Raw genomic sequence first — 6,462 nt, 5'->3', positions numbered from 1 at the left:
ATTTTGGCTAATTTTAAGGTAAAAGAATTTTATCTTATAAAATTTGGGTGAATAATTAAAAAAAGAAAATTACTAAATATATAAATTTTATTTTACTTTTTCTTAGATCACGTACAAAATTAGTGCCTACAAATTTTTTTGGAGCTTTGTGTTACCCATGGTCAATTTTATTTTTAATGGGTCTCCTCTTGTGTTTGATGGTTACAAAAGCTCTGAAAAATTCCACAATTTCTCTCTTACTTATCTCAGCAATCTTACCAATAAAACCATTAAGGCATAGAAGGTAAAATTTGATGTAAACCTATATCCTTAGAAGGGATCATTTTAGGCGCCTACTTTTTACATAGATATGATTAAATGGATAATATTTACCAAAACATTACTAATTTTAATAGTAAATTATATATATTTTTTAATTGTGTTGAGTGAATACAATGTACGGATATATGTACAATGCGCCTTTGCATCAAATCAAATAAAAATAACAATATCTTGGTTAAGACGCAAGTTGCAATTTTTTTATGGTTTTTAATTGAAACTGCTTAATCACAATTCCACATGAAGCTCAAATACATAATTATTTGAAAATTAAAATACAATCTATTTACTCATAATTGAATAAACAATGTCATGGCTGAAGTATATAATTATTTGAAAATTAACCTATAATCTATTTACTCATAATTAAATAAGCAAGGCCTATGACAACCTCAGAATGTTAACATCACTGCTAAAATAATCCTGTCACTATGCAAGTTTTAGATGGGTCGAACACACTTATTTTGAGGTTTTGCATTTGTGTTGCTTATGAGTTTGGTGGATTGACCAAGAAGTAATTATGTCCAAATTGAAACCAAGCTTTGACGGTAGACCATTAAAAATTGCAAGTTAAAATTGCAAGTTTTAGATGGGTCGAAAACACTTATCTTGAAGTTTTGGAATTATGTTGCTTATGAGTTTGGTGCATTGAACAAGAAGTAATTATGTCCAAATTTAAACCAAGCTTTGATCATAGACAATTAAAAATTGCATTGTACATGTGGATGTTGAAGTACACCTTATCTCTTATGCTAAATCTAACATTGTATTTATAATAAAATGCACGGATCTTGAACTTCCATGAAGATTAATAATACTCAACAATGTATATATCTTTTATTTACATTCATGCACAATTCTTGGTCAACTAATGTCACTAATAGTAAAAATATTAATAATAGTCAACAACGTATATATCTTTTATTTACATTCATGCACAATTCTTGGTATATCATTAATAGTAAAAAGATTTGTACGATCCTCCTTTAAACATTACTAATACTAAACAACCTAAAAAGAGGATCATAATAAAAAATAAATATACTTCAAAAAACAAAGCTTGACAAAATATTGAGAGAGATGACGCTGGTCCTTTATTACTCTAAAATTTAAACTAAATTATAATATATACATTGTTAGCAACTTTCAAGAAATTTGTTGCTTAGAAATATGCACATTATTCTTTATTTAATTTATTTCGAATTTTCTTCCAATCATAAGCTATATATTCTTTAGCTATGTTTGTAGTCAATGATCTCAACATCTTAAACACTGCAATACTAAAACACATTTTAGTATCTTTCTTAGTAGCCCTCATGTATATTCCATCTAAGGAATTATAATGTATAAATGCCTCCTAATATTTGTAATGATTTTTTATTTCTTATCGTATTTCTTCTTGCTTCTCTACATAAAATATCAATATATAATTTTGGTTGATTTAAAAGAAGTTTCACAATCATTATTGTTTTTCTGTATTATTTGTACATCAAAAGATTTAAAAATTAATTTTATTTATTTGCAAATGAATATAAAGAATTTATTGATTAATATAAAAAAAATACCATTAAATTTATAGCGTGATAAATAAAAAAAATTATAAATTTATCATTCCTTTCATGTTATTTTAATTATTATAGTTGGTGAACTTTATCATCGCTCATGTTATAGTTTTGTATTTATTATTAAAACTTATGGTAATAAATCTATTTTTAACGCTGAAAATTAACCTATATTATAATGTAATATTAAAATTTATATTTTAAATATTTTATTTTTCATTTATAAAATTAAATTAAATTTTTTTTTACTAAAACTGTGCTTTAAATAAACAAATATAAATTAAAAGTATTTAATTTACATTTTTAACCAAATTTTAAATAAAATTGATTAAAAATGTATGTGGAAAAGTCCAAAATTTAAATTTAAATTATATTTTCAACATTTTTTTTAAATGAAATATTTTGAAATTCAATACAATAAAAAAATTAACTACAATTAAAATTTACTATATTTATATGTATAATCCAATAAAAATAACAATTTACTTTTTAATTGTTAAAATTTATTTAAAAACATTATTTATTTATGAATAGAATTTGCATAGTTATTCATATTGTCAAAATCTTTCTACAAAGTTCAAATTCTAACAATTATTTATTTATTTTTTAATAACTTCATATAAAAATAATAATTTTTTTTGGGTTTTCTTGGCTATTTTTTCATTTATTTACTTTAATTTAAATATATCTCAACTAAACAGCAAAAAACGTGAAGAATAAGGGCCTGTTAACAAAACAACCATAAATTTATACGCCATAACCGATCGGAAACCCTTTAAAAACGAAAAAATTTATATAGAGAAGACGGAAACACTTGAAAATAAAATAATTATATATTGAAGGCCGCGGGAATTCAATGTTCAAGAGGATTGCTACGCGATTTACTCGTTTTACAAATCATTTTGATTTCTCAATGGAATAGTCAACGTATAACACGTTTTTAGGCTGCAGGTAACACAAAACCTGAGATAATCCACCTTGAGCACAAGGTTTTTAATGTGTGAGTCGAAATGTTGAATGGCTTTCAGGATGTTTGGAATTACAGGATTTGAATACGTCATTACATGGGATTGAGTACCGTATCGACCAAATACTTGCCTTAACGTGTCCTGACTTCCAACGTTCACTTTCACCGTTATCGAATTAGGTTTGGATTTTGACATCACACTTTATCCAATCGGACATCTCTATAAATTTTAACGTCGAGTCGAATTTTACATTATGATTTATATAACCTGCTGACTATTAGCGCGGTTGAGATTGTCCCAATTGTTTATTTTCTTCAAATGCCATAAATGGCAATGAAATGTTGAGGAATCAGCAACCCATTCCATCTGCCAATAGATTTAGCTTTTGTTCTCTGGTTGATTGCATCCATTTGCCAATACATTTATTTCTGCTTCTCTGATTGAATATTGCATCGATAAATCAGTGACGATGGCGAAGTATTGTATGAGCCCTTTATTTACTGCTTTATGGATCTTCTTGCATCTGTTAGTAGCAGTTACGACCGCCCGTGATTCGGGCGATGGATTGATATCATGCTTGCATGACCACGGTTTAAAAAATGTCACGACCATGTCATCGTCTTCTACTTCGGAGTTCGATGTTTTGCTCAATTTTTCCCTGCAAAACCTTCGATTTGCAGAGCCCGGCGTGAGCAAACCTTATGTGATAGTTTTACCACAAAGCAAAGAGCAAGTGAAGAATAGCGTGGTGTGCTGCGTGCAGAACGGGTGGGAAATTCGAGTCCGGAGCGGGGGACACAGCTACGAGGGCCTCTCTTACACCTCCGACGTTCCCTTCGTTCTCATTGATCTCATGAACTTCGACAACGTGCATGTCGACATCAATTCCATGACAGCGTGGGTGGAAGCCGGCGCCACGTTGGGCCAAGTTTATTCTGGGATTGCAAACAAGACCAACAACCATGCATTTCCTGCCGGGATTTGCCCCACTGTTGGCTCCGGCGGCCATATCGCAGGAGGCGGGCTGAGTTTCCTCTCTAGAAAATATGGCGTAGCAGCGGATAATGTGATCGACGCATTGCTCGTTAACGCCTCCGGTGAAATTATGGACAAGAAAGCGATGGGTGATGATGTGTTCTGGGCACTGAGAGGTGGTGGAGGAGGCAGCTGGGGTGTGGTGATTGCCTGGAAAATAAAGCTGGTGAGCGTTCCCACCATTCTCACGGCCTTTCAAGTCTCAAGAACCGGTCGAGACGTGGTGACGGATACCATCCACCGATGGCAATACATCATGCCTTTCGCGGAAGAGGACCTGTTCATGCGTGTGCAGTTCTTTGGAATTAAAGTCGAAGGAGCTGGGACGAAAAGGGATATGAACGCGTCGTTCCAAGGGATGTATCTGGGACGTAAGGAGCAGTTCTTGAAGATTGTGAACATCACCTTCCCGGAGTTGAAGATGGCGGAGAACGAGTGCAGTGAAATGAGCTGGATCGAGTCTACGTCCTTCATCGGAGGGACTGCTAACGTGAGCGAACTGACAAACAGATACTATTCCAACAAAGTCCATTTCAAAATAAAATCAGATATGGCAACAACTCCGCTGTCCAAATCAGGTCTCCAGGGATTGTGGGACATCATGGAAGAAGAGGTGAGCGCGGATGCAATTTTCTCTCCTTTGGGAGGAATTATGGACAGGATTCCTTCCTCTGCGATACCCTTCCCTCACAGAGCTGGAAACATATTCGACATACAGTACGAGGTCGTATGGAACAACAGCAATGACGATGAACACTACCTTAATTATATGCGAAAGCTTTACGCATACATGGCTCCTTATGTTTCTTCTTCTCCCAGATCTGCTTATGTTAATTATTTGGATCTGGATCTGGGCAGTGCAGACAATGGAACTGCCACAGTCACAGAAGCCGAAGCATGGGGTAAGAAGTATTTCCACGACAATTTCGACAGACTTGTGAAGGCCAAAACAGAGGTTGATCCTCAAAACTTTTTCAGAAATTCTCAGAGCATTCCTCCAAGAAATAATTGATTATCCCAAATGTCTAATAATTTTGTTGATTGTAATCCAAAATAAGGCTACAGCTTAAGCCACTTCAGTCCTTAATGGCGTGGCACTCCTTGGAACGCCGAACATCAATTGTGGTGAATTTTATTTTTCGGGATGAATTTGCTTCTTACGCTTTGCAATAAAAATACAGCACGACTGTTATATTTATCACCATGTAGAAAGCAAGAGTGCACGATTAAGTTTTATCAATTTCCAATTTGGGATGAAGTTTATCGGACATTCATGTTTCGGTCTAATTCGCTTCGCTTCTCAGTTACTACGTCAAGTCTTTACCATTTAACATTATGATTTATATAACCTGCTGACTATCAGCGCGATTGAGATTGTCCCGATTGTTTTTCTTCTTCAAATGCCATAAATTTATTATGCCTTCAGAATTGTAATCTACTATAGGTTTTTACATTATTTTCTTTATTATATGGAACTTTGTAATAGTTCCATTTCAAGGTCGTTGAAATCGCTTAAACAACAACAATTATTATTATTATTATAGAATCAAAATTATTATTATAAAATCATTATAATTTTATTGATTAGAATCATCTATCCATCACATTTATGAAGGTATAGGTTACAAAAATGAGATCTAGCCAAAATCAGTTTATCTCGTTGAATTAAAATGTGGTTGAAATAGTTAATTTTATTTTGGTTAAAGCGTGGAGATTAGCGGGAGCTGGCTTCCCTTGATCAAAGAAATAAAAATCGCAAGCGTATCCCCTGGTAAAGGCCTCAGCAGGTAAGTTATCCCTCTCCTTTCTTGTGTCTTCAGTGTTTGCTTTCATTTAGATCTAGGTATAGAATTTCCATTAAATTCTAGAATATATTAATTTCTTTATTGCTATTGAGTAATATATTAATCATTATATTAATTTATTATAAATATTAATTATTTATAATGGTTAATATAATATGATTAATATTAATAATTTAATTAAATTATTTAGGAATTAATATTTCCCTAGATATAAAATTAATTTCATATTAGTATTAATATTCCCTGGGTATAAAATCAATTTCATTTTAGAATTAATATTTCCCTAGGTATAAAATTAATTTCATATTAGAATTAATATTAATTTCATTTAGATCTAGATATAAAATTAATAAAACAAATTAATATTAAAACAAATTAGTACTATATATTAAAACAAATTAATATTAAAACAAATTAATATTATATATATAAAATTAATAAAACAAATTAATATATATAAAAAAAATTTAAAAACAAATTAATATTAAATTATATAAAATTAATTAAAATTATTTTCATCACTATTTATTATTTCTTTGTTGCTCTTCTGTCATCATCATTCTCATATCCTGATGATGGATCCCATTTGGGATTTGAAACGTTGGTACAAAAATGTTAAAACTGTGGATTCTCCGGTCAATGATTCAAAAAACTTATTGATTCATTAATTTTTTTGAAAGTAGATTTTGAATATAAAAGTTTTTGCGGTAATTTTATATGTTGAAACTCTTTCTATCCCTAACTATTTCAAGGTTTGTATGTAAATTTTCTTGT

At 31.2% G+C, this 6,462-nt stretch overlaps 1 pseudogene; it reads left to right on the top strand.

Moving 5' to 3' along the window:
• Window positions 1-3,097: 3,097 nt before the first annotated feature.
• Window positions 3,098-5,087, top strand: LOC149235023 (berberine bridge enzyme-like D-2 pseudogene; annotated as a pseudogene).
• The last annotated feature ends 1,375 nt before the right edge of the window (window positions 5,088-6,462 follow it).

This window comes from Pinus tabuliformis, chromosome 8, assembly GCF_031772625.1.
Source record: "Pinus tabuliformis cultivar Carrire ecotype Pingquan chromosome 8, CPIR1, whole genome shotgun sequence".
NCBI classification, from domain to species: Eukaryota; Viridiplantae; Streptophyta; class Pinopsida; order Pinales; family Pinaceae; genus Pinus; species Pinus tabuliformis.
Note: the sequence above shows the minus strand (reverse complement) of the source record. Positions and strands in the feature narration are given on the sequence as shown.